Source organism: Acipenser ruthenus, chromosome 10 (genome assembly GCF_902713425.1).
Source record: "Acipenser ruthenus chromosome 10, fAciRut3.2 maternal haplotype, whole genome shotgun sequence".
Lineage (NCBI taxonomy): Eukaryota > Metazoa > Chordata > Actinopteri > Acipenseriformes > Acipenseridae > Acipenser > Acipenser ruthenus.
In genome coordinates this window covers 21953274-21980189 of record NC_081198.1, presented here as the reverse complement: position 1 = coordinate 21980189, position 26916 = coordinate 21953274, and the positions used below count along the sequence as shown (strand labels likewise).

General features: G+C 49.5%; 2 non-coding genes and 4 pseudogenes across 2 annotated transcripts; all 6 read left to right on the top strand.

Annotated features, from left to right (window-relative positions):
- The first annotated feature begins 184 nt into the window (after window positions 1–184).
- On the top strand, window positions 185–281 carry LOC131738805 (U2 spliceosomal RNA; annotated as a pseudogene).
- A 5036-nt stretch (window positions 282–5317) lies between these two features.
- On the top strand, window positions 5318–5472 carry LOC131738685 (U2 spliceosomal RNA; annotated as a pseudogene).
- A 7548-nt stretch (window positions 5473–13020) lies between these two features.
- On the top strand, window positions 13021–13117 carry LOC131738579 (U2 spliceosomal RNA; annotated as a pseudogene).
- A 5556-nt stretch (window positions 13118–18673) lies between these two features.
- Window positions 18674–18828, top strand: LOC131738725 (U2 spliceosomal RNA; annotated as a pseudogene).
- A 598-nt stretch (window positions 18829–19426) lies between these two features.
- LOC131738253 (U2 spliceosomal RNA) lies at window positions 19427–19617 on the top strand. The gene has a single exon (XR_009329817.1). It is a non-coding gene; the product is annotated as a U2 spliceosomal RNA (small nuclear RNA).
- A 7072-nt stretch (window positions 19618–26689) lies between these two features.
- Window positions 26690–26872, top strand: LOC131738359 (U2 spliceosomal RNA). Its single transcript, XR_009329920.1, has one exon. It is a non-coding gene; the product is annotated as a U2 spliceosomal RNA (small nuclear RNA).
- Window positions 26873–26916: the final 44 nt, after the last annotated feature.

Here is a 26916-nt window from a genome sequence, read left to right as displayed (position 1 = left end):
TTGTTTTTGGTGTTATGTGTGTGTTTTTGCTTTGTTTTGTTTTCTCCTGCTTAAATTGCACATTTCCCCTCTGGAAGCAGCAGCCCGTTTTTTGGGGGTCTGCTTGTGCTTGAAATTTTGCACCCACCTTTGAATCCCCCTGTGCCGTCCGGGCTGGGGGGCCCCGGGCAAGGGCCAAGTCGCCATCGCTTCTCGGCCTTTTGGCTAAGATCAAGTGTAGTATCTGTTCTTATCAGTTTAATATCTAGCTCCTCCAGTAGCTCCTCTGATGCAGAACACGAGGCAGGGAGGGAGCCCGGACCCAGCAGCGGCCCCCCCCTGAGTAGGGCCCTCTCAGCGCCAGCACTCCCCCTCGGCTCTCGTTATGACGCCATAAGGATTGAGTCCGTGGGGGAGGAAAGCAAAAGCGACAGTGAAAGTGAGAGTGAGAAGGAGGGGAAGGGAGTGAAGAACCAGCAGAGGGTGGGGAAAAGAAAGGGTAGAGACGAGGGGGGGAAAAGAAAGAAGATCAGGATCAAAGACAGCAAGTTGCAGGTGGCCCCCATAAATCCAAAACCAGCTAATGTCCACACAAAGTCCCCAGTCTTGCCCTCGCAGGCAGAGACGGAGGCGAGTGGGACGGCTACACTGCCGCCTAGTGGGCAGGTAGCAGCCAGCCAGGGCATCCCCAGCCAGCCTTCCCAGTCGTTGGCACAAACCCTAGCACACCTCGCAGAAGAGGTGTTCACTAATGCACCGAGGGAGAGGTCGGGGTCAACACCTTCCCTGACCAGCAGTACCTCGGTAGCAATGACCCTCTTCAAGCGAAGGGCCTCCCTTCAAAGCATCCTTGACCCCCTCCCTTGTATGGGCAAAACCAGGGGCCCCCTAGAGGTCCTCCTAGATACAGCACTGGAGGACATGGGAATACCCCTGGACGCGGTAAGCCAGAAGTCTGCTAACAGCTCCAACTCAACAGACGGTAACAGCCAAAGAATGCTGTCTGTCATAACCCCCCCCAGGACAAAGCTGACCCACACGTTCCGAGGGGCCCTGAGCAAGTTCCACCAGACTTACCTTGTGGGGAGTTGAATAGCCCCAACAACTCCACGTACTGTGCATATAAAGACGGTGCCTTCTTGGACGAGGCAGCAGTGAGTACCTTCTCAGGGGTGATGGGAGTTGCAAATAAGCCCAAGCCCCCTCGAAGCAAGCGTAGAGCTAAGAGTAGGAAGAGTGTCCCGACCTCCCAATCATAGTCGCTATGGGGTGGACGCAGCGACTCCTTTTCTTGTTAGCTACCCTGATGGCCCTGATATGTGTGTCTGTTAATGTCAGGAGCATCAGGGAGACACAAAAAAGATTTGATGTACTAAACTATCTAGCTAACTTGAAAGCAGATCTCATCTTTCTGCAGGAGTGTGGTATTTCGTCGAGCCCTGATTATAGGGACCTGAAGGAGAGTTGGACCCTGGGGGACTCCTTCTGGTCGGGCTCCAACATAGCCAGAGCCGACGGAGTAGGTATCCTGTTTAAAAACCCATTTATTACCTCCCGCAGCAGCAGGGAGGTAGAACCTGGTAGAATTCTGAGCGTGGATGTGACATACAACAACACTCCCCTCAGACTGGTCAATGTCTACGCACCCACTAACCAAAACGAAAGAGTTCAATTTTTTCCACAGCTGCGTCCACTCCTGCTGGGGAACGTACCCGTCATCGTGTCAGGTGACTTCAATTGTGCTCTGAGGGACGTAGACCGGAGCAGGCCACGCAACGACCGCTCTAGTAGAGTTTTGTCCTCCATAATATCTGATTTCTCCCTGTGTGATGCAGGTAAGGACCTGGTGCCTCCCTTTACCTGGGTGAGCTCATCTGGGACCTCCTTCTCCCGTATAGATCTCGTCCTGCATACCAGCTCCCTTACGAAGACGGCAGTAGACACCCAGGCCGTCTTCTTCTCTGACCATAGGCTCCTGCAGGTAACATTGCAGGTCCCTCAGACCTCCCAGATGGGGTCAGGGGTCTGGAAATTAAACACCTCCTTACTCGATGACCCCTCCATAGCTGCAGCCTATAAGAGCAGGCTTGTTGAGTGGACCACTTTGCGTGACCTATTCAACTCCCCTATAGAGTGGTGGGAGATGGTCAAAATCAGAGCTAAGGGTTATTTCATAGCAGCAGGCAAGAGGAAAGCAAAAGAAAGGAGGGCCAAATATAAATACCTGAATGCTGCCCTCCAGCGTCTGAGCCTGCTTCAGCTTCGGGGGTTCCCTGTAAGCGACGAGATAGCCCAGACCAAGCTAGATCTTTCAGTGCTTTGTAGGGAGGAACAACGAAAGGTCATGCACAATGCAAAAGTGCAAAAAATGGAGGAAGACGAAAAGTGTACTCGCTTCTTCTTCCAGAAAACGAGGGAGAAGCGGCACTTGATGTCCTCCATGCTCGACAGCAGGGGGAGGATAGTAGAGGATAGTGAGGGAGTGAAAAAAGTGGTAGAGAACTTCTATAGGGACCTGTATAACATCAAAGCTACAGATGACACCCTGATAGAGTGGCTCCTGAGCCAGTTGGAGCCTGACTCAGTGCAGGACGACGAGGAGGAGGAGAAGGACCCAGAACTCACGCTGGAGGAGCTCACCCAGGCGGTTAAGACCATGAACACCGGTAAGACGCCAGGTCCAGATGGCATCCCGGGTGAGTATTACCATCTTTTTTGGGACACGCTAAAAGTCCATTTAGCGGAGGTCTACAGAGCGGTCTACAGGGAGAAGCGGTTGGGCCCTTCTATGCGGGAGAGTGTAATTACTCTCCTTCATAAGAAAGGGGAAGTTAAAGATCTACGGAATTGGCGCCCAATCAGCCTCCTTTGCGTGGATTACAAGATACTAGCCAAAGCTCTGATGCTCCGGCTACAAGTACACCTCCCTTTGGTCATTGGCCCCGACCAGGCTTGTGGCGTCCCAGGGAGGTCCATCACGGATATTTTAATGTTAACAAGGGACATTCTGGCTTATTCTAGAGAACGGAACCATCCCCTCTGCCTGTTCAACCTTGACCAGGAGAAGGCGTTCGATAGGGTAAGCCATGAATATATGTACAAAGTGATGGACCAGATGAAATTCGCTCCTGGACTTAGGGGGTGGGTTAAAACCATCTATACAAACATTAGTACCCGAGTCTTGGTGAACAGGCACCTGACTGGTAAAATATCTATCCAGTCAGGGGTCAGACAGGGTTGCCCACTATCCCCACTGCTATATGTCGTGTGCATTGAACCCCTCCTGCAGGCAATTAGTAGGGATACCAATATAACTGGTTTCCAGCTGCCTGGATCCAACGGGGTCCAGGTCAAAACAACAGCATATATGGACGATGTGTCACTCATTTGCACCAACACATCGTCGGTACCTCGGATTAGTAATATCCTTGGGAAGTACTGCACGGCGACCAGGGCAGTGATTAATAAGTCCAAGAGCGAAGTCTACGTGTCTAAAAATTGGCAGGTAGATAGGGAACTGTCGGACATGTACCCTGTCAAAAAGGACAAAATCAAGATTCTGGGCCTCATTTTCGAGAACAATAGCTCGGGGGCCCAGAGCTGGACGGCGGCCATTAACCAGGTCCGTAAAAAGATTGGCGGATGGAGCACAAGATCCTTAACAATGACGGGTAGAGTATTAATAACCAAGTCTATACTGTTCCCCATCCTCTCTTATGTAGGAAAAATCTTTCCCCCAGACAGGACCACCAAAAAAGTGGTGGACCGCATTATCCACCGCTTTATCTGGGGCAGCAAGATGGAGAGGGTAAAACGAGCCACCCTGAGTAAAGCCGACAAGAAGGGAGGTAAGGGGGTCCCGGACGTTGTGCAGCTCACCCGAGTGCAGGGGCTCACGCAAACTATCAAGAACATCCAGGCCCTGGACAGGAAGGTATGTTACATGAATCGTTTCTATTTTGCCACCTGTCTCAGGGCCTTGGGCCTCTGCACTATTGATAACACCGTGCCGTACTCCTGGGACCCCCCATTGTATTATAGAACCTTAAGGGACACTATATATAAATTGGGCTTAGATAAAGCAAAATTGGCCTCCTGGGAATACAAGGCTGTAACTAAATATCTTGCCGGTTCCCAGGAAATTGAAAAAGTAGCTACTTTCTCCCTCACCCAAAGCCAAAAAATCTGGGAGAATGTGTCTCACAGCTGCCTCAGTAATGTCCAGAAGGATATAGCATGGAACACCGTCCACAGTGCACTCCCCACTCGAGCGTTCATGTTCAGGAGGGGACTAGCCCAAGTAGAAACATGCCCCTATGCAAAGTGCCGCAAGAGAGAAACACCAGCCCATATCTTCTGGGAATGTGATGTGGCTGGCAGTGTCTGGCTCTCTGTCTCTGTCTTCCTAAACAGGTTTGCTGACACGGCCAAGATGACCGCTGAGACTGTGCTCTATGGGCCTGCGGGAGGAATCACTACCAGCACAGCTAAGTGCGTTTGGCGTGTCATCAATGTTGTCAAGCAGATCCTGTGGGAAGGCCGTAACGTCTGTGTCTATCACAAGCAGGAGCTAGACACTATCACCACGACCAGAAGGGCACAAACTCTTATCAAGGACTTTGTAATTCTGGACATCCGGACCCTCGGGAAGGACAAGGCCTGCGCGGAGTGGATGATCGCCGGACTTCAGGACGTGAAGATGGAATAAAGGAAAAAACTGGAACCGCTAGCTCCTAGGAGCGGGACTACGGGGCACCGCTAAGCCTTTTATTTATTTTGTCATGCCAGCATTCCGCCCTTTTTAGCTGGCATGACCGTTTTTCAACGGTGCCCTGGTTTTATGTAGTCTTTTGTTTCAGTTTTATGGACTTTTATTTGATTTACGTTGAATGTTTTATTTGATTTTGTTTTGTTTTGTTTTATGTATCTTTAAGATTTTTAATGTAAACTATTAAAAGTTACATTTTAAGTGTTTTAAAATTTTAGAATTTTAACTCACTGTTTTATACACTGTCCCTTTTCCCCTGTCCCTGTTTTAGATCTAGTTTTATGTTCACTTTTGAACCTTTTAGAGAGCACTCCCCGGCCCTCACAAGCACTGGTTTTTTATAGATGGTTCTTTTTTTCCAGTCACTTTTAAAACAGCACAGGTTTTTTTCATGTTGATTTTAATCTGTGTCTGTTTTAACCATGTACAAAGCACAATTGTCTTGGTGTTTTTAAATGTATTTTAAATGCTTTTAAAACAAAATGTATGTCTGTATGCATGAATGTCATCTTTAAAAGAAATGTAAAATGAATGAAAAAAACGAATGGGTGTAAATGTAAAAAATGTAAAATCTCAATAAAAGAGTATTAATATCTGATACGTCCCCTATCAGGGGACCATATATTAAATTGATTTTTGGAATCGGGAGATGGAACAGGGGCTTGCTCCGTCCACTCCACGCATCGGCCCGGTATTGCAGTACCTCCGGGAACGGTGCACACCTTTCTCTAACGTTGGTCAAAGTCAGATCTGGATCTCTCCTGTGAGCATTTTGTCTACCCCTGCTGGAGGGAGAGTGCCAGTGTTGATGCAAGTTTTCCCGCCGTTTTACTTCTTTTTTTATCTTTCTCTCTTTCTTTCTTTCTCTCTTTCTTTCTCTCTTTCTCTCTTTCTTTCTCTCTTTCTTTCTTGCTGTCTTTCTTTCTTTTATTCACATGTGGTGATGATGTAGACAGCAGCAGGTTGTTTCCTGGGAGCATGCAGCTAACCAGACAAGTGTGGTGGAACATGTCCCTATGCCAGGTCCTTCTTAGCCAGCCATATACTCTGGCTTCTCTACAGTTCGAATAAATCTTTCTAAGACTAAGGCTTAGAGGGTAGTGGCATTGCCCGCTCCCTCCGAGGGTCTGTGAGAGGTTTGTTCGGGTGAGGAGGAACAGAATTTTTTTTATTTTTGACTGGCTTTCTTCAGCTCGGCAACTTTTTGGAAGACTAATGCTCAGTCTGGTTTTGGCTTGCCCAATCCAGGCCGAGGGTCTTTCAAGATTTTGTTGACTGTTGAGAGCAGTTTTTTCTTTTTCAGGCGGTTCCCGTTTTTTTCTTTTTCAGGCGGTTCCGGCTTTTCCAGACGTTCCTGGAGTTAGAGAGAAGGAGGACCTACCATCCAGACGACCTTTGAGGACCCTTTGATGACCTAGACGACCTCATCCCCAGCCCTTGATTGTAATCGAGATCCAGACCGAGAGAGCAGCAGGCGCCCAGCAGAGGGCGCCATCTGGGAGGAGCAGAGGGCGGCCCCGGACCCCGAGGAGGCGTCACAGCCACGATTCTTCCTACGTGGTCTCGGTGCCAAGCAGCGCCCCCTACTCCGCCAGGGAAGGACACCGTTCACCTGGGGAGGGGGTCCCTCTTGCGAGGCGACCATCTCCTCAGGGACTAAAGTAATAGTTCCTTCAACTGCCCAGATTTGCTGCTTACGTTGTCTCTTTTCCGTAGAGAGAGACAACCCGGACGTCCAGAGGCTTCTCCCACCCCAATCGGAGGAGCCAGCTGAAGGATGGCGTTCCGGCCAACCCAGGAAACCAGGAGGCACAATGCGGTGCGCTTCACAAGAAACAAGCAAGATGAAACGGAACCAGGACTGACGAGACTGGAGTTCAGCCGGACCATTCTTCAGAGGGGTATGGGTTTTTCCCCTTCTGACTTGAATTGTTTGGTGAAATTGCCAGGGCTTAAGGAAGTGTTTGAGGTCAGTTTTAGGAACCCCCAAAAGTTACAAGAAATGTGGTCCTTTTGGGGGGAGAATAAATATCTCGCTCCATACAAAGAATTTTGTGTGGATGCACTGACAGACAGAGAAATGAAAGTTGTTACTGTCCAATTTTTCAATGAGGCTGTTAGCGACTATGATATTACAACATGGCTTAACCGCTATGGGAGGGTGTCATCAGAAGGGAGGAAAATTACAGATGAAGATGGGGTTTGGACAGGAGCCAGAAAGTGGCTGGTACGCCTTAATGTTGATCCATCGGGCATTGGAGGCGTCCGCCACATTCCAAACTCCATAGTGTTAGGGCCCAACAGAGGGCTGGTATTCTATAATGGGATGCCAAAACTCTGCAGGAAATGTGGGGAATTAGGACACCTGACGGCCGCGTGTACTGTAGTCAAGTGCAGGAACTGCGGCGCCCCCCACGAGACCAGCCACTGCAGAGAAGAGAGGCAGTGCAATTTGTGTGGAAAGAAGGGGCACCTGTTTAAGGACTGCCCCTCTTCCTATGCCAACATGGCCAGAGCCAGCAAGGCAAACATGAACAAGCCTAGGCCTGAGCAGGAAGAGGGAGCAAGTAACAAAGATCAGTCCACATCACCACCAACAGTATCCAAGACCCAGACTCCAGCACCACCATCATCACCAGCACCCCCTCACCCCCCCGCCCCCGAGACATGTCCCGTTTTACGAGGACCCCTTCCCCCAGCCCAGAGAGAGAGTACAACAGCCACTCCACTAGCTCCTCCAGTAGCTCCTCTGATGCAGAACACGAGTCAGGGAGGGAGCCCGGACCCAGCAGCGGCCCCCCCCTGAGTAGGGCCCTCTCAGCGCCAGCACTCCCCCTCGGCTCTCGTTATGACGCCATAATGATTGAGTCCGTGGGGGAGGAAAGCAAAAGCGACAGTGAAAGTGAGAGTGAGAAGGAGGGGAAGGGAGTGAAGAACCAGCAGAGGGTGGGGAAAAGAAAGGGTAGAGACGAGGGGGGGAAAAGAAAGAAGATCAGGATCAAAGACAGCAAGTTGCAGGTGGCCCCCATAGATCCAAAACCAGCTAATGTCCACACAAAGTCCCCAGTCTTGCCCTCGCAGGCAGAGACGGAGGCGAGTGGGACGGCTACACTGCCGTCTAGTGGGCAGGTAGCAGCCAGCCAGGGCATCCCCAGCCAGCCTTCCCAGTCGTTGGCACAAACCCTAGCACACCTCGCAGAAGAGGTGTTCACTAATGCACTGAGGGAGAGGTCGGGGTCAACACCTTCCCTGACCAGCAGTACCTCGGTAGCAATGACCCTCTTCAAGCGAAGGGCCTCCCTTCAAAGCATCCTTGACCCCCTCCCTTGTATGGGCAAAACCAGGGGCCCCCTAGAGGTCCTCCTAGATACAGCACTGGAGGACATGGGAATACCCCTGGACGCGGTAAGCCAGAAGTCTGCTAACAGCTCCAATTCAACAGACGGTAACAGCCAAAGAATGCTGTCTGTCATAACCCCCCCCCCAGGACAAAGCTGACCCACACGTTCCGAGGGGCCCTGAGCAAGTTCCACCAGACTTACCTTGTGGGGAGTTGAATAGCCCCAACAACTCCACGTACTGTGCATATAAAGACGGTGCCTTCTTGGACGAGGCAGCAGTGAGTACCTTCTCAGGGGTGATGGGAGTTGCAAATAAGCCCAAGCCCCCTCGAAGCAAGCGTAGAGCTAAGAGTAGGAAGAGTGTCCCGACCTCCCAATCATAGTCGCTATGGGGTGGACGCAGCGACTCCTTTTCTTGTTAGCTACCCTGATGGCCCTGATATGTGTGTCTGTTAATGTCAGGAGCATCAGGGAGACACAAAAAAGATTTGATGTACTAAACTATCTAGCTAACTTGAAAGCAGATCTCATCTTTCTGCAGGAGTGTGGTATTTCGTCGAGCCCTGATTATAGGGACCTGAAGGAGAGTTGGACCCTGGGGGACTCCTTCTGGTCGGGCTCCAACATAGCCAGAGCCGACGGAGTAGGTATCCTGTTTAAAAACCCATTTATTACCTCCCGCAGCAGCAGGGAGGTAGAACCTGGTAGAATTCTGAGCGTGGATGTGACATACAACAACACTCCCCTCAGACTGGTCAATGTCTACGCACCCACTAACCAAAACGAAAGAGTTCAATTTTTTCCACAGCTGCGTCCACTCCTGCTGTGGAACGTACCCGTCATCGTGTCAGGTGACTTCAATTGTGCTCTGAGGGACGTAGACCGGAGCAGGCCACGCAACGACCGCTCTAGTAGAGTTTTGTCCTCTGTAATATCTGATTTCTCCCTGTGTGATGCAGGTAAGGACCTGGTGCCTCCCTTTACCTGGGTGAGCTCATCTGGGACCTCCTTCTCCCGTATAGATCTCGTCCTGCATACCAGCTCCCTTACGAAGACGGCAGTAGACACCCAGGCCGTCTTCTTCTCTGACCATAGGCTCCTGCAGGTAACATTGCAGGTCCCTCAGACCTCCCAGATGGGGTCAGGGGTTTGGAAATTAAACACCTCCTTACTCGATGACCCCTCCATAGCTGCAGCCTATAAGAGCAGGCTTGTTGAGTGGACCACTTTGCGTGACCTATTCAACTCCCCTATAGAGTGGTGGGAGATGGTCAAAATCAGAACTAAGGGTTATTTCATAGCAGCAGGCAAGAGGAAAGCAAAAGAAAGGAGGGCCAAATATAAACACCTGAATGCTGCCCTCCAGCATCTGAGCCTGCTTCAGCTTCGGGGGTTCCCTGTAAGCGACGAGATAGCCCAGACCAAGCTAGATCTTTCAGTGCTTTGTAGGGAGGAACAACGAAAGGTCATGCACAATGCAAAAGTGCAAAAAATGGAGGAAGACGAAAAGTGTACTCGCTTCTTCTTCCAGAAAACGAGGGAGAAGCGGCACTTGATGTCCTCCATGCTCGACAGCAGGGGGAGGATAGTAGAGGATAGTGAGGGAGTGAAAAAAGTGGTAGAGAACTTCTATAGGGACCTATATAACATCAAAGCTACAGATGACACCCTGATAGAGTGGTTCCTGAGCCAGTTGGAGCCTGACTCAGTGCGGGACGAGGAGGAGGAGGAGAAGGACCCAGAACTCACGCTGGAGGAGCTCATCCAGGCGGTTAAGACCATGAACACTGGTAAGACGCCAGGTCCAGATGGCATCCCGGGTGAGTATTACCATCTTTTTTGGGACATGCTAAAAGTCCATTTAGCGGAGGTCTACAGAGCGGTCTACAGGGAGAAGCGGTTGGGCCCTTCTATGCGGGAGAGTGTAATTACTCTCCTTCATAAGAAAGGGGAAGTTAAAGATCTACGGAATTGGCGCCCAATCAGCCTCCTTTGCGTGGATTACAAGATACTAGCCAAAGCTCTGATGCTCCGGCTACAAGTACACCTCCCTTTGGTCATTGGCCCCGACCAGGCTTGTGGCGTCCCAGGGAGGTCCATCACGGATATTTTAATGTTAACAAGGGACATTCTGGCTTATTCTAGAGAACGGAACCATCCCCTCTGCCTGTTCAACCTTGACCAGGAGAAGGCGTTCGATAGGGTAAGCCATGAATATATGTACAAAGTGATGGACCAGATGAAATTCGCTCCTGGACTTAGGGAGTGGGTTAAAACCATATATACAAACATTAGTACCCGAGTCTTGGTGAACAGGCACCTGACTGGTAAAATATCTATCCAGTCAGGGGTCAGACAGGGTTGCCCACTATCCCCACTGCTATATGTCGTGTGCATTGAACCCCTCCTGCAGGCAATTCGTAGGGATACCAATATAACTGGTTTCCAGCTGCCTGGATCCAACGGGGTCCAGGTCAAAACAACAGCATATATGGACGATGTGTCACTCATTTGCACCAACACATCGTCGGTACCTCGGATTAGTAATATCCTTGAGAAGTACTGCACGGCGACCGGGGCAGTGATTAATAAGTCCAAGAGCGAAGTCTACGTGTCTAAAAATTGGCAGGTAGATAGGGAACTGTCGGACATGTACCCTGTCAAAAAGGACAAAATCAAGATTCTGGGCCTCATTTTCGAGAACAATAGCTCGGGGGCCCAGAGCTGGACGGCGGCCATTAACCAGGTCCGTAAAAAGATTGGCGGATGGAGCACAAGATCCTTAACAATGACGGGTAGAGTATTAATAACCAAGTCTATACTGTTCCCCATCCTCTCTTATGTAGGAAAAATCTTTCCCCCAGACAGGACCACCAAAAAAGTGGTGGACCGCATTATCCACCGCTTTATCTGGGGCAGCAAGATGGAGAGGGTAAAGCGAGCCACCCTGAGTAAAGCCGACAAGAAGGGAGGTAAGGGGGTCCCGGACGTTGTGCAGCTCACCCGAGTGCAGGGGCTCACGCAAACTATCAAGAACATCCAGGCCCTGGACAGGAAGGTATGTTACATGAATCGTTTCTATTTTGCCACCTGTCTCAGGGCCTTGGGCCTCTGCACTATTGATAACACCGTGCCGTACTCCTGGGACCCCCCATTGTATTATAGAACCTTAAGGGACACTATATATAAATTGGGCTTAGATAAAGCAAAATTGGCCTCCTGGGAATACAAGGCTGTAACTAAATATCTTGCCGGTTCCCAGGAAATTGAAAAAGTAGCTACTTTCTCCCTCACCCAAAGCCAAAAAATCTGGGAGAATGTGTCTCACAGCTGCCTCAGTAATGTCCAGAAGGATATAGCATGGAACACCGTCCACAGTGCACTCCCCACTCGAGCGTTCATGTTCAGGAGGGGACTAGCCCAAGTAGAAACATGCCCCTATGCAAAGTGCCGCAAGAGAGAAACACCAGCCCATATCTTCTGGGAGTGTGATGTGGCTGGCAGTGTCTGGCTCTCTGTCTCTGTCTTCCTAAACAGGTTTGCTGACACGGCCAAGATGACCGCTGAGACTGTGCTCTATGGGCCTGCGTGAGGAATCGATACCAGCACAGCTAAGTGCGTTTGGCGTGTCATCAATGTTGTCAAGCAGATCCTGTGGGAAGGCCGTAACGTCTGTGTCTATCACAAGCAGGAGCTAGACACTATCACCACGACCAGAAGGGCACAAACTCTTATCAAGGACTTTGTAATTCTGGACATCCGGACCCTCGGGAAGGACAAGGCCTGCGCGGAGTGGAGGATCGCCGGACTTCAGGACGTGAAGATGGAATAAAGGAAAAAACTGGAACCGCTAGCTCCTAGGAGCTGGACTACGGGGCACCGCTAAGCCTTTTATTTATTTTGTCATGCCAGCATTCCGCCCTTTTTAGCTGGCATGACCGTTTTTTCAACGGTGCCCTGGTTTTATGTAGTCTTTTTGTTTCAGTTTTATTGACTTTTATTAGATTTACGTTGAATGTTTTATTTGATTTTGTTTTGTTTTGTTTTATGTATCTTTAAGATTTTTAATGTAAACTATTAAAAGTTACATTTTAAGTGTTTTAAAATTTTAGAATTTTAACTCACTGTTCTATACACTGTCCCTTTTCCCCTGTCCCTGTTTTAGATCTAGTTTTATGTTCACTTTTGAACTTTTTTAGAGAGCACTCCCCGGCCCTCACAAACACTGGTTTTTTATAGATGGTTCTTTTTTTCCAGTCACTTTTAAAGCAGCACAGGTTTTTTTCATGTTGATTTTAATCTGTGTCTGTTTTAACCATGTACAAAGCACAATTGTCTTGGTGTTTTTAAATGTATTTTAAATGCTTTTAAAACAAAATGTATGTCTGTATGCATGAATGTCATCTTTAAAAGAAATGTAAAATGAATGAAAAAAACGAATGGGTGTAAATGTAAAAAATGTAAAATCTCTTTCTCTCTTTCTTTCTCTCTTTCTCTCTTTCTTTCTCTCTTTCTTTCTTGCTGTCTTTCTTTCTTTTATTCACATGTGGTGATGATGTAGACAGCAGCAGTTTGTTTCCTGGGAGCATGCAGCTAACCAGACAAGTGTGGTGGAACATGTCCCTATGCCAGGACCTTCTTAGCAAGCCAGCCAGCCAGCGAGGCACAGTTGTAGTTACCCAAGGCACCTTGCACAGCATAGCAGCTTGGCATGACTATTTGTAAGACGCACTCCGCCAGTTTATGTTTTGTTTTTGGTGTTATGTGTGTGTTTTTGCTTTGTTTTGCTTCCTCCTGCTTAAATTGCACATTTCCCCTCTGGAAGCAGCAGCCCGTTTTTTGGGGGTCTGCTTGTGCTTGGAATTTTGCACCCACCTTTGAATCCCCCTGTGCCGTCCGGGCTGGGGGGCCCCGGGCAAGGGCCAAGTCGCCATCGCTTCTCGGCCTTTTGGCTAAGATCAAGTGTAGTATCTGTTCTTATCAGTTTAATATCTGATACGTGGCTGGTACGCCTTAATGTTGATCCATCGGGCATTGGAGGCGTCCGCCACATTCCAAACTCCATAGTGTTAGGGCCCAACAGAGGGCTGGTATTCTATAATGGGATGCCAAAACTCTGCAGGAAATGTGGGGAATTAGGACACCTGGCGGCCGCGTGTACTGTAGTCAAGTGCAGGAACTGCGGCGCCCCCCACGAGACCAGCCACTGCAGAGAAGAGAGGCAGTGCAATTTGTGTGGAAAGAAGGGGCACCTGTTTAAGGACTGCCCCTCTTCCTATGCCAACATGGCCAGAGCCAGCAAGGCAAACATGAACAAGCCTAGGCCTGAGCAGGAAGAGGGAGCAAGTAACAAAGATCAGTCCACATCACCACCAACAGTATCCAAGACCCAGACTCCAGCACCACCATCATCACCAGCACCCCCCTCACCCCCCCGCCCCCGAGACATGTCCCGTTTTACGAGGACCCCTTCCCCCAGCCCAGAGAGAGAGTACAACAGCCACTCCACTAGCTCCTCCAGTAGCTCCTCTGATGCAGAACACGAGGCAGGGAGGGAGCCCGGACCCAGCAGCGCCCCCCACCTGAGTAGGGCCCTCTCAGCGCCAGCACTCCCCCTCGGCTCTCGTTATGACGCCATAAGGATTGAGTCCGTGGGGGAGGAAAGCGAAAGCGACAGTGAAAGTGAGAGTGAGAAGGAGGGGAAGGGAGTGAAGAACCAGCAGAGGGTGGGGAAAAGAAAGGGTAGAGACGAGGGGGGGAAAAGAAAGAAGATCAGGATCAAAGACAGCAAGTTGCAGGTGGCCCCCATAGATCCAAAACCAGCTAATGTCCACACAAAGTCCCCAGTCTTGCCCTCGCAGGCAGAGACGGAGGCGAGTGGGACGGCTACACTGCCGCCTAGTGGGCAGGTAGCAGCCAGCCAGGGCATCCCCAGCCAGCCTTCCCAGTTGTTGGCACATACCCTAGCACACCTCGCAGAAGAGGTGTTCACTAATGCACCGAGGGAGAGGTCGGGGTCAACACCTTCCCTGACCAGCAGTACCTCGGTAGCAATGACCCTCTTCAAGCGAAGGGCCTCCCTTCAAAGCATCCTTGACCCCCTCCCTTGTATGGGCAAAACCAGGGGCCCCCTAGAGGTCCTCCTAGATACAGCACTGGAGGACATGGGAATACCCCTGGACGCGGTAAGCCAGAAGTCTGCTAACAGCTCCAATTCAACAGACGGTAACAGCCAAAGAATGCTGTCTGTCATAACCCCCCCCCAGGACAAAGCTGACCCACACGTTCCGAGGGGCCCTGAGCAAGTTCCACCAGACTTACCTTGTGGGGAGTTGAATAGCCCCAACAACTCCACGTACTGTGCATATAAAGACGGTGCCTTCTTGGACGAGGCAGCAGTGAGTACCTTCTCAGGGGTGATGGGAGTTGCAAATAAGCCCAAGCCCCCTCGAAGCAAGCGTAGAGCTAAGAGTAGGAAGAGTGTCCCGACCTCCCAATCATAGTCGCTATGGGGTGGACGCAGCGACTCCTTTTCTTGTTAGCTACCCTGATGGCCCTGATATGTGTGTCTGTTAATGTCAGGAGCATCAGGGAGACACAAAAAAGATTTGATGTACTAAACTATCTAGCTAACTTGAAAGCAGATCTCATCTTTCTGCAGGAGTGTGGTATTTCGTCGAGCCCTGATTATAGGGACCTGAAGGAGAGTTGGACCCTGGGGGACTCCTTCTGGTCGGGCTCCAACATAGCCAGAGCCGACGGAGTAGGTATCCTGTTTAAAAACCCATTTATTACCTCCCGCAGCAGCAGGGAGGTAGAACCTGGTAGAATTCTGAGCGTGGATGTGACATACAACAACACTCCCCTCAGACTGGTCAATGTCTACGCACCCACTAACCAAAACGAAAGAGTTCAATTTTTTCCACAGCTGCGTACACTCCTGCTGGGGAACGTACCCGTCATCGTGTCAGGTGACTTCAATTGTGCTCTGAGGGACGTAGACCGGAGCAGGCCACGCAACGACCGCTCTAGTAGAGTTTTGTCCTCCGTAATATTTGATTTCTCCCTGTGTGATGCAGGTAAGGACCTGGTGCCTCCCTTTACCTGGGTGAGCTCATCTGGGACCTCCTTCTCCCGTATAGATCTCGTCCTGCATACCAGCTCCCTTACGAAGACGGCAGTAGACACCCAGGCCGTCTTCTTCTCCGACCATAGGCTCCTGCAGGTAACATTGCAGGTCCCTCAGACCTCCCAGATGGGGTCAGGGGTCTGGAAATTAAACACCTCCTTACTCGATGACCCCTCCATAGCTGCAGCCTATAAGAGCAGGCTTGTTGAGTGGACCACTTTGCGTGACCTATTCAACTCCCCTATAGAGTGGTGGGAGATGGTCAAAATGAGAACTAAGGGTTATTTCATAGCAGCAGGCAAGAGGAAAGCAAAAGAAAGGAGAGCCAAATATAAATACCTGAATGCTGCCCTCCAGCGTCTGAGCCTGCTTCAGCTTCGGGGGTTCCCTGTAAGTGACGAGATAGCCCAGACCAAGCTAGATCTTTCAGTGCTTTGTAGGGAGGAACAACGAAAGGTCATGCACAATGCAAAAGTGCAAAAAATGGAGGAAGACGAAAAGTGTACTCGCTTCTTCTTCCAGAAAACGAGGGAGAAGCGGCACTTGATGTCCTCCATGCTCGACAGCAGGGGGAGGATAGTAGAGGATAGTGAGGGAGTGAAAAAAGTGGTAGAGAACTTCTATAGGGACCTGTATAACATCAAAGCTACAGATGACACCCTGATAGAGTGGTTCCTGAGCCAGTTGGAGCCTGACTCAGTGCGGGACGAGGAGGAGGAGGAGAAGGACCCAGAACTCACGCTGGAGGAGCTCACCCAGGCGGTTAAGACCATGAACACCGGTAAGACGCCAGGTCCAGATGGCATCCCGGGTGAGTATTACCATCTTTTTTGGGACACGCTAAAAGTCCATTTAGCGGAGGTCTACAGAGCGGTCTACAGGGAGAAGCGGTTGGGCCCTTCTATGCGGGAGAGTGTAATTACTCTCCTTCATAAGAAAGGGGAAGTTAAAGATCTACGGAATTGGCGCCCAATCAGCCTCCTTTGCGTGGATTACAAGATACTAGCCAAAGCTCTGATGCTCCGGCTACAAGTACACCTCCCTTTGGTCATTGGCCCTGACCAGGCTTGTGGCGTCCCAGGGAGGTCCATCACGGATATTTTAATGTTAACAAGGGACATTCTGGCTTATTCTAGAGAACGGAACCATCCCCTCTGCCTGTTCAACCTTGACCAGGAGAAGGCGTTCGATAGGGTAAGCCATGAATATATGTACAAAGTGATGGACCAGATGAAATTCGCTCCTGGACTTAGGGAGTGGGTTAAAACCATATATACAAACATTAGTACCCGAGTCTTGGTGAACAGGCACCTGACTGGTAAAATATCTATCCAGTCAGGGGTCAGACAGGGTTGCCCACTATCCCCACTGCTATATGTCGTGTGCATTGAACCCCTCCTGCAGGCAATTCGTAGGGATACCAATATAACTGGTTTCCAGCTGCCTGGATCCAACGGGGTCCAGGTCAAAACAACAGCATATATGGACGATGTGTCACTCATTTGCACCAACACATCGTCGGTACCTCGGATTAGTAATATCCTTGAGAAGTACTGCACGGCGACTGGGGCAGTGATTAATAAGTCCAAGAGCGAAGTCTACGTGTCTAAAAATTGGCAGGTAGATAGGGAACTGTCGGACATGTACCCTGTCAAAAAGGACAAAATCAAGATTCTGGGCCTCATTTTCGAGAACAATAGCTCGGGGGCCCAGAGCTGGACGGCGGCCATTAACCAGGTCCGTAAAAAGATTGGCGGATGGAGCACAAGATCCTTAACAATGACGGGTAGAGTATTAATAACCAAGTCTATACTGTTCCCCATCCTCTCTTATGTAGGAAAAATCTTTCCCCCAGACAGGACCACCAAAAAAGTGGTGGACCGCATTATCCACCGCTTTATCTGGGGCAGCAAGATGGAGAGGGTAAAGCGAGCCACCCTGAGTAAAGCCGACAAGAAGGGAGGTAAGGGGGTCCCGGACGTGGTGCAGCTCACCCGAGTGCAGGGGCTCACGCAAACTATCAAGAACATCCAGGCCCTGGACAGGAAGGTATGTTACATGAATCGTTTCTATTTTGCCACCTGTCTCAGGGCCTTGGGCCTCTGCACTATTGATAACACCGTGCCGTACTCCTGGGACCCCCCATTGTATTATAGAACCTTAAGGGACACTATATATAAATTGGGCTTAGATAAAGCAAAATTGGCCTCCTGGGAATACAAGGCTGTAACCAAATATCTTGCCGGTTCCCAGGAAATTGAAAAAGTAGCTACTTTCTCCCTCACCCAAAGCCAAAAAATCTGGGAGAATGTGTCTCACAGCTGCCTCAGTAATGTCCAGAAGGATATAGCATGGAACACCGTCCACAGTGCACTCCCCACTCGAGCGTTCATGTTCAGGAGGGGACTAGCCCAAGTAGAAACATGCCCCTATGCAAAGTGCCGCAAGAGAGAAACACCAGCCCATATCTTCTGGGAGTGTGATGTGGCTGGCAGTGTCTGGCTCTCTGTCTCTGTCTTCCTAAACAGGTTTGCTGACACGGCCAAGATGACCGCTGAGACTGTGCTCTATGGGCCTGCGGGAGGAATCACTACCAGCACAGCTAAGTGCGTTTGGCGTGTCATCAATGTTGTCAAGCAGATCCTGTGGGAAGGCCGTAACGTCTGTGTCTATCACAAGCAGGAGCTAGACACTATCACCACGACCAGAAGGGCACAAACTCTTATCAAGGACTTTGTAATTCTGGACATCCGGACCCTCGGGAAGGACAAGGCCTGCGCGGAGTGGAGGATCGCCGGACTTCAGGACGTGAAGATGGAATAAAGGAAAAAACTGGAACCGCTAGCTCCTAGGAGCGGGACTACGGGGCACCGCTAAGCCTTTTATTTATTTTGTCATGCCAGCATTCCGCCCTTTTTAGCTGGCATGACCGTTTTTGAACGGTGCCCTGGTTTTATGTAGTCTTTTTGTTTCAGTTTTATGGACTTTTATTTGATTTACGTTGAATGTTTTATTTGATTTTGTTTTGTTTTGTTTTATGTATCTTTAAGATTTTTAATGTAAACTATTAAAAGTTACATTTTAAGTGTTTTAAAATTTTAGAATTTTAACTCACTGTTCCACACACTGTCCCTTTTCCCCTGTCCCTGTTTTAGTAATATAGTTTTATGTTCACTTTTGAACTTTTAGAGAGCACTCCCCGGCCCTCACAAGCACTGGTTTTTTATAGATGGTTCTTTTTTTTCCAGTCACTTTTAAAACAGCACAGGTTTTTTTCATGTTGATTTTAATCTGTGTCTGTTTTAACCATGTACAAAGCACAATTGTCTTGGTGTTTTTAAATGTGTTTTAAATGCTTTTAAAACAAAATGTATGTCTGTATGCATGAATGTCATCTTTAAAAGAAATGTAAAATGAATGAAAAAACGAATGGGTGTAAATGTAAAAAAATGTAAAATCTCAATAAAAGAGTATTAATATCTGATACGTCCCCTATCAGGGGACCATATATTAAATTGATTTTTGGAATCGGGAGATGGAACAGGGGCTTGCTCCGTCCACTCCACGCATCGGCCCGGTATTGCAGTACCTCCGGGAACGGTGCACACCTTTCTCTAACGTTGGTCAAAGTCAGATCTGGATCTCTCCTGTGAGCATTTTGTCTACCCCTGCTGGAGGGAGAGTGCCAGTGTTGATGCAAGTTTTCCCGCCGTTTTACTTCTTTTTTTTTCTTTCTCTCTTTCTTTCTTTCTCTCTTTCTTTCTCTCTTTCTCTCTTTCTTTCTCTCTTTCTTTCTTGCTGTCTTTCTTTCTTTTATTCACATGTGGTGATGATGTAGACAGCAGCAGGTTGTTTCCTGGGAGCATGCAGCTAACCAGACAAGTGTGGTGGAACATGTCCCTATGCCAGGACCTTCTTAGCAAGCCAGCCAGCCAGCGAGGCACAGTTGTAGTTACCCAAGGCACCTTGCACAGCATAGCAGCTTGGCATGACTATTTGTAAGACGCACTCCGCCAGTTTATGTTTTGTTTTTGGTGTTATGTGTGTGTTTTTGCTTTGTTTTGTTTCCTCCTGCTTAAATTGCACATTTCCCCTCTCGAAGCAGCAGCCCGTTTTTTGGGGGTCTGCTTGTGCTTGGAATTTTGCACCCACCAATGAATCCCCCTGTGCCGTCCGGGCTGGGGGGCCCTGGGCAAGGGCCAAGTCGCCATCGCTTCTTGGCCTTTTGGCTAAGATCAAGTGTAGTATCTGTTCTTATCAGTTTAATATCTGATACGTCCCCTATCAGGGGACCATATATTAAATTGATTTTTGGAATCGGGAGATGGAACAGGGGCTTGCTCCGATCACTCCACGCATCGGCCCGGTATTGCAGTACCTCCGGGAACGGTGCACACCTTTCTCTAACGTTGGTCAAAGTCAGATCTGGATCTCTCCTGTGAGCATTTTGTCTACCCCTGCTGGAGGGAGAGTGCCAGTGTTGATGCAAGTTTTCCCGCCGTTTTACTTCTTTTTTTTTTCTTTCTCTCTTTCTTTCTTTCTCTTTCTTTCTCTCTTTCTTTCTTGCTGTCTTTCTTTCTTTTATTCACATGTGGTGATGATGTAGACAGCAGCAGTTTGTTTCCTGGGAGCATGCAGCTAACCAGACAAGTGTGGTGGAACATGTCCCTATGCCAGGTCCTTCTTAGCCAGCCATATACTCTGGCTTCTCTTCAGTTCGAATAAATCTTTCTAAGACTAAGGCTTAGAGGGTAGTGGCATTGCCCGCTCCCTCCGAGGGTCTGTGAGAGGTTTGTTCGGGTGAGGAGGAACAGAATTTTTTTTATTTTTGACTGGCTTTCTTCAGCTCGGCAACTTTTTGGAAGACTAATGCTCAGTCTGGTTTTGGCTTGCCCAATCCAGGCCGAGGGTCTTTCAAGATTTTGTTGACTGTTGAGAGCAGTTTTTTCTTTTTCAGGCGGTTCCCGTTTTTTTCTTTTTCAGGCGGTTCCGGCTTTTCCAGACGTTCCTGGAGTTAGAGAGAAGGAGGACCTACCATCCAGACAACCTTTGAGGACCCTTTGATGACCTAGACGACCTCATCCCCAGCCCTTGATTGTAATCGAGATCCAGACCGAGAGAGCAGCAGGCGCCCAGCAGAGGGCGCCATCTGGGAGGAGCAGAGGGCGGCCCCGGACCCCGAGGAGGCGTCACAGCCACGATTCTTCCTACGTGGTCTCGGTGCCAAGCAGCGCCCCCTACTCCGCCAGGGAAGGACACCGTTCACCTGGGGAGGGGGTCCCTCTTGCGAGGCGACCATCTCCTCAGGGACTAAAGTAATAGTTCCTTCAACTGCCCAGATTTGCTGCTTACGTTGTCTCTTTTCCGTAGAGAGAGACAACCCGGACGTCCAGAGGCTTCTCCCACCCCAATCGGAGGAGCCAGCTGAAGGATGGCGTTCCGGCCAACCCAGGAAACCAGGAGGCACAATGCGGTGCGCTTCACAAGAAACAAGCAAGATGAAACGGAACCAGGACTGACGAGACTGGAGTTCAGCCGGACCATTCTTCAGAGGGGTATGGGTTTTTCCCCTTCTGACTTGAATTGTTTGGTGAAATTGCCAGGGCTTAAGGAAGTGTTTGAGGTCAGTTTTAGGAACCCCCAAAAGTTACAAGAAATGTGGTCCTTTTGGGGGGAGAATAAATATCTCGCTCCATACAAAGAATTTTGTGTGGATGCACTGACAGACAGAGAAATGAAAGTTGTTACTGTCCAATTTTTCAATGAGGCTGTTAGCGACTATGATATTACAACATGGCTTAACCGCTATGGGAGGGTGTCATCAGAAGGGAGGAAAATTACAGATGAAGATGGGGTTTGGACAGGAGCCAGAAAGTGGCTGGTACGCCTTAATGTTGATCCATCGGGCATTGGAGGCGTCCGCCACATTCCAAACTCCATAGTGTTAGGGCCCAACAGAGGGCTGGTATTCTATAATGGGATGCCAAAACTCTGCAGGAAATGTGGGGAATTAGGACACCTGACGGCCGCGTGTACTGTAGTCAAGTGCAGGAACTGCGGCGCCCCCCACGAGACCAGCCACTGCAGAGAAGAGAGGCAGTGCAATTTGTGTGGAAATAAGGGGCACCTGTTTAAGGACTGCCCCTCTTCCTATGCCAACATGGCCAGAGCCAGCAAGGCAAACATGAACAAGCCTAGGCCTGAGCAGGAAGAGGGAGCAAGTAACAAAGATCAGTCCACATCACCACCAACAGTATCCAAGACCCAGACTCCAGCACCACCATCATCACCAGCACCCCCTCACCCCCCCGCCCCCGAGACATGTCCCGTTTTACGAGGACCCCTTCCCCCAGCCCAGAGAGAGAGTACAACAGCCACTCCACTAGCTCCTCCTGTAGCTCCTCTGATGCAGAACACGAGTCAGGGAGGGAGCCCGGACCCAGCAGCGGCCCCCCCCTGAGTAGGGCCCTCTCAGCGCCAGCACTCCCCCTCGGCTCTCGTTATGACGCCATAAGGATTGAGTCCGTGGGGGAGGAAAGCAAAAGCGACAGTGAAAGTGAGAGTGAGAAGGAGGGGAAGGGAGTGAAGAACCAGCAGAGGGTGGGGAAAAGAAAGGGTAGAGACGAGGGGGGGAAAAGAAAGAAGATCAAGATCAAAGACAGCAAGTTGCAGGTGGCCCCCATAGATCCAAAACCAGCTAATGTCCACACAAAGTCCCCAGTCTTGCCCTCGCAGGCAGAGACGGAGGCGAGTGGGACGGCTACACTGCCGCCTAGTGGGCAGGTAGCAGCCAGCCAGGGCATCCCCAGCCAGCCTTCCCAGTCGTTGGCACAAACCCTAGCACACCTCGCAGAAGAGGTGTTCACTAATGCACCGAGGGAGAGGTCGGGGTCAACACCTTCCCTGACCAGCAGTACCTCTGTAGCAATGACCCTCTTCAAGCGAAGGGCCTCCCTTCAAAGCATCCTTGACCCCCTCCCTTGTATGGGCAAAACCAGGGGCCCCCTAGAGGTCCTCCTAGATACAGCACTGGAGGACATGGGAATACCCCTGGACGCGGTAAGCCAGAAGTCTGCTAACAGCTCCAATTCAACAGACGGTAACAGCCAAAGAATGCTGTCTGTCATAACCCCCCCCCAGGACAAAGCTGACCCACACGTTCCGAGGGGCCCTGAGCAAGTTCCACCAGACTTACCTTGTGGGGAGTTGAATAGCCCCAACAACTCCACGTACTGTGCATATAAAGATGGTGCCTTCTTGGACGAGGCAGCAGTGAGTACCTTCTCAGGGGTGATGGGAGTTGCAAATAAGCCCAAGCCCCCTCGAAGCAAGCGTAGAGCTAAGAGTAGGAAGAGTGTCCCGACCTCCCAATCATAGTCGCTATGGGGTGGACGCAGCGACTCCTTTTCTTGTTAGCTACCCTGATGGCCCTGATATGTGTGTCTGTTAATGTCAGGAGCATCAGGGAGACACAAAAAAGATTTGATGTACTAAACTATCTAGCTAACTTGAAAGCAGATCTCATCTTTCTGCAGGAGTGTGGTATTTCGTCGAGCCCTGATTATAGGGACCTGAAGGAGAGTTGGACCCTGGGGGACTCCTTCTGGTCGGGCTCCAACATAGCCAGAGCCGACGGAGTAGGTATCCTGTTTAAAAACCCATTTATTACCTCCCGCAGCAGCAGGGAGGTAGAACCTGGTAGAATTCTGAGCGTGGATGTGACATACAACAACACTCCCCTCAGACTGGTCAATGTCTACGCACCCACTAACCAAAACGAAAGAGTTCAATTTTTTCCACAGCTGCGTCCACTCCTGCTGGGGAACGTACCCGTCATCGTGTCAGGTGACTTCAATTGTGCTCTGAGGGACGTAGACCGGAGCAGGCCACGCAACGACCGCTCTAGTAGAGTTTTGTCCTCCGTAATATCTGATTTCTCCCTGTGTGATGCATGTAAGGACCTGGTGCCTCCCTTTACCTGGGTGAGCTCATCTGGGACCTCCTTCTCCCGTATAGATCTCGTCCTGCATACCAGCTCCCTTACGAAGACGGCAGTAGACACCCAGGCCATCTTCTTCTCTGACCATAGGCTCCTGCAGGTAACATTGCAGGTCCCTCAGACCTCCCAGATGGGGTCAGGGGTTTGGAAATTAAACACCTCCTTACTCGATGACCCCTCCATAGCTGCAGCCTATAAGAGCAGGCTTGTTGAGTGGACCACTTTGCGTGACCTATTCAACTCCCCTATAGAGTGGTGGGAGATGGTCAAAATCAGAACTAAGGGTTATTTCATAGCAGCAGGCAAGAGGAAAGCAAAAGAAAGGAGGGCCAAATATAAACACCTGAATGCTGCCCTCCAGCATCTGAGCCTGCTTCAGCTTCGGGGGTTCCCTGTAAGCGACGAGATAGCCCAGACCAAGCTAGATCTTTCAGTGCTTTGTAGGGAGGAACAACGAAAGGTCATGCACAATGCAAAAGTGCAAAAAATGGAGGAAGACGAAAAGTGTACTCGCTTCTTCTTCCAGAAAACGAGGGAGAAGCGGCACTTGATGTCCTCCATGCTCGACAGCAGGGGGAGGATAGTAGAGGATAGTGAGGGAGTGAAAAAAGTGGTAGAGAACTTCTATAGGGACCTATATAACATCAAAGCTACAGATGACACCCTGATAGAGTGGTTCCTGAGCCAGTTGGAGCCTGACTCAGTGCGGGACGACGAGGAGGAGGAGAAGGACCCAGAACTCACGCTGGAGGAGCTCACCCAGGCGGTTAAGACCATGAACACCGGTAAGACGCCAGGTCCAGATGGCATCCCGGGTGAGTATTACCATCTTTTTTGGGACATGCTAAAAGTCCATTTAGCGGAGGTCTACAGAGCGGTCTACAGGGAGAAGCGGTTGGGCCCTTCTATGCGGGAGAGTGTAATTACTCTCCTTCATAAGAAAGGGGAAGTTAAAGATCTACGGAATTGGCGCCCAATCAGCCTCCTTTGCGTGGATTACAAGATACTAGCCAAAGCTCTGATGCTCCGGCTACAAGTACACCTCCCTTTGGTCATTGGCCCCGACCAGGCTTGTGGCGTCCCAGGGAGGTCCATCACGGATATTTTAATGTTAACAAGGGACATTCTGGCTTATTCTAGAGAACGGAACCATCCCCTCTGCCTGTTCAACCTTGACCAGGAGAAGGCGTTCGATAGGGTAAGCCATGAATATATGTACAAAGTGATGGACCAGATGAAATTCGCTCCTGGACTTAGGGAGTGGGTTAAAACCATATATACAAACATTAGTACCCGAGTCTTGGTGAACAGGCACCTGACTGGTAAAATATCTATCCAGTCAGGGGTCAGACAGGGTTGCCCACTATCCCCACTGCTATATGTCGTGTGCATTGAACCCCTCCTGCAGGCAATTCGTAGGGATACCAATATAACTGGTTTCCAGCTGCCTGGATCCAACGGGGTCCAGGTCAAAACAACAGCATATATGGACGATGTGTCACTCATTTGCACCAACACATCGTCGGTACCTCGGATAAGTAATATCCTTGAGAAGTACTGCACGGCGACCGGGGCAGTGATTAATAAGTCCAAGAGCGAAGTCTACGTGTCTAAAAATTGGCAGGTAGATAGGGAACTGTCGGACATGTACCCTGTCAAAAAGGACAAAATCAAGATTCTGGGCCTCATTTTCGAGAACAATAGCTCGGGGGCCCAGAGCTGGACGGCGGCCATTAACCAGGTCCGTAAAAAGATTGGCGGATGGAGCACAAGATCCTTAACAATGACGGGTAGAGTATTAATAACCAAGTCTATACTGTTCCCCATCCTCTCTTATGTAGGAAAAATCTTTCCCCCAGACAGGACCACCAAAAAAGTGGTGGACCGCATTATCCACCGCTTTATCTGGGGCAGCAAGATGGAGAGGGTAAAGCGAGCCACCCTGAGTAAAGCCGACAAGAAGGGAGGTAAGGGGGTCCCGGACGTTGTGCAGCTCACCCGAGTGCAGGGGCTCACGCAAACTATCAAGAACATCCAGGCCCTGGACAGGAAGGTATGTTACATGAATCATTTCTATTTTGCCACCTGTCTCAGGGCCTTGGGCCTCTGCACTATTGATAACACCGTGCCGTACTCCTGGGACCCCCCATTGTATTATAGAACCTTAAGGGACACTATATATAAATTGGGCTTAGATAAAGCAAAATTGGCCTCCTGGGAATACAAGGCTGTAACTAAATATCTTGCCGGTTCCCAGGAAATTGAAAAAGTAGCTACTTTCTCCCTCACCCAAAGCCAAAAAATCTGGGAGAATGTGTCTCACAGCTGCCTCAGTAATGTCCAGAAGGATATAGCATGGAACACCGTCCACAGTGCACTCCCCACTCGAGCGTTCATGTTCAGGAGGGGACTAGCCCAAGTAGAAACATGCCCCTATGCAAAGTGCCACAAGAGAGAAACACCAGCCCATATCTTCTGGGAGTGTGATGTGGCTGGCAGTGTCTGGCTCTCTGTCTCTGTCTTCCTAAACAGGTTTGCTGACACGGCCAAGATGACCGCTGAGACTGTGCTCTATGGGCCTGCGGGAGGAATCACTACCAGCACAGCTAAGTGCGTTTGGCGTGTCATCAATGTTGTCAAGCAGATCCTGTGGGAAGGCCGTAACGTCTGTGTCTATCACAAGCAGGAGCTAGACACTATCACCACGACCAGAAGGGCACAAACTCTTATCAAGGACTTTGTAATTCTGGACATCCGGACCCTCGGGAAGGACAAGGCCTGCGCGGAGTGGAGGATCGCCGGACTTCAGGACGTGAAGATGGAATAAGGGAAAAAACTGGAACCGCTAGCTCCTAGGAGCGGGACTACGGGGCACCGCTAAGCCTTTTATTTATTTTGTCATGCCAGCATTCCGCCCTTTTTAGCTGGCATGACCGTTTTTCAACGGTGCCCTGGTTTTATGTAGTCTTTTTGTTTCAGTTTTATGGATTTTGATTTGATTTATTTTGAATGTTTTATTTGATTTTGTTTTGTTTTGTTTTATGTATCTAAAAGATTTTTAATGTTAACTATTAAAAGTTACATTTTAAGTGTTTTAAAATTTTAGAATTTTAACTCACTGTTTCACACACTGTCCCTTTTCCCCTGTCCCTGTTTTAGTAATATAGTTTTATGTTCACTTTTGAACCTTTTTAGAGAGCACTCCCCGGCCCTCACAAGCACTGGTTTTTTATAGATGGTTCTTTTTTTCCAGTCACTTTTAAAACAGCACAGGTTTTTTTCATGTTTGATTTTAATCTGTGTCTGTTTTAACCATGTACAAAGCACAATTGTCTTGGTGTTTTTAAATGTGTTTTAAATGCTTTTAAAACAAAATGTATGTCTGTATGCATGAATGTCATCTTTAAAAGAAATGTAAAATGAATGAAAAAAACGAATGGGTGTAAATGTAAAAAATGTAAAATCTCAATAAAAGAGTATTTTGGCTAAGATCAAGTGTAGTATCTGTTCTTATCAGTTTAATATCTGATACGTCCCCTATCAGGGGACCATATATTAAATTGATTTTTGGAATCGGGAGATGGAACAGGGGCTTGCTCCGTCCACTCCACGCATCGGCCCGGTATTGCAGTACCTCCGGGAACGGTGCACACCTTTCTCTAACGTTGGTCAAAGTCAGATCTGGATCTCTCCTGTGAGC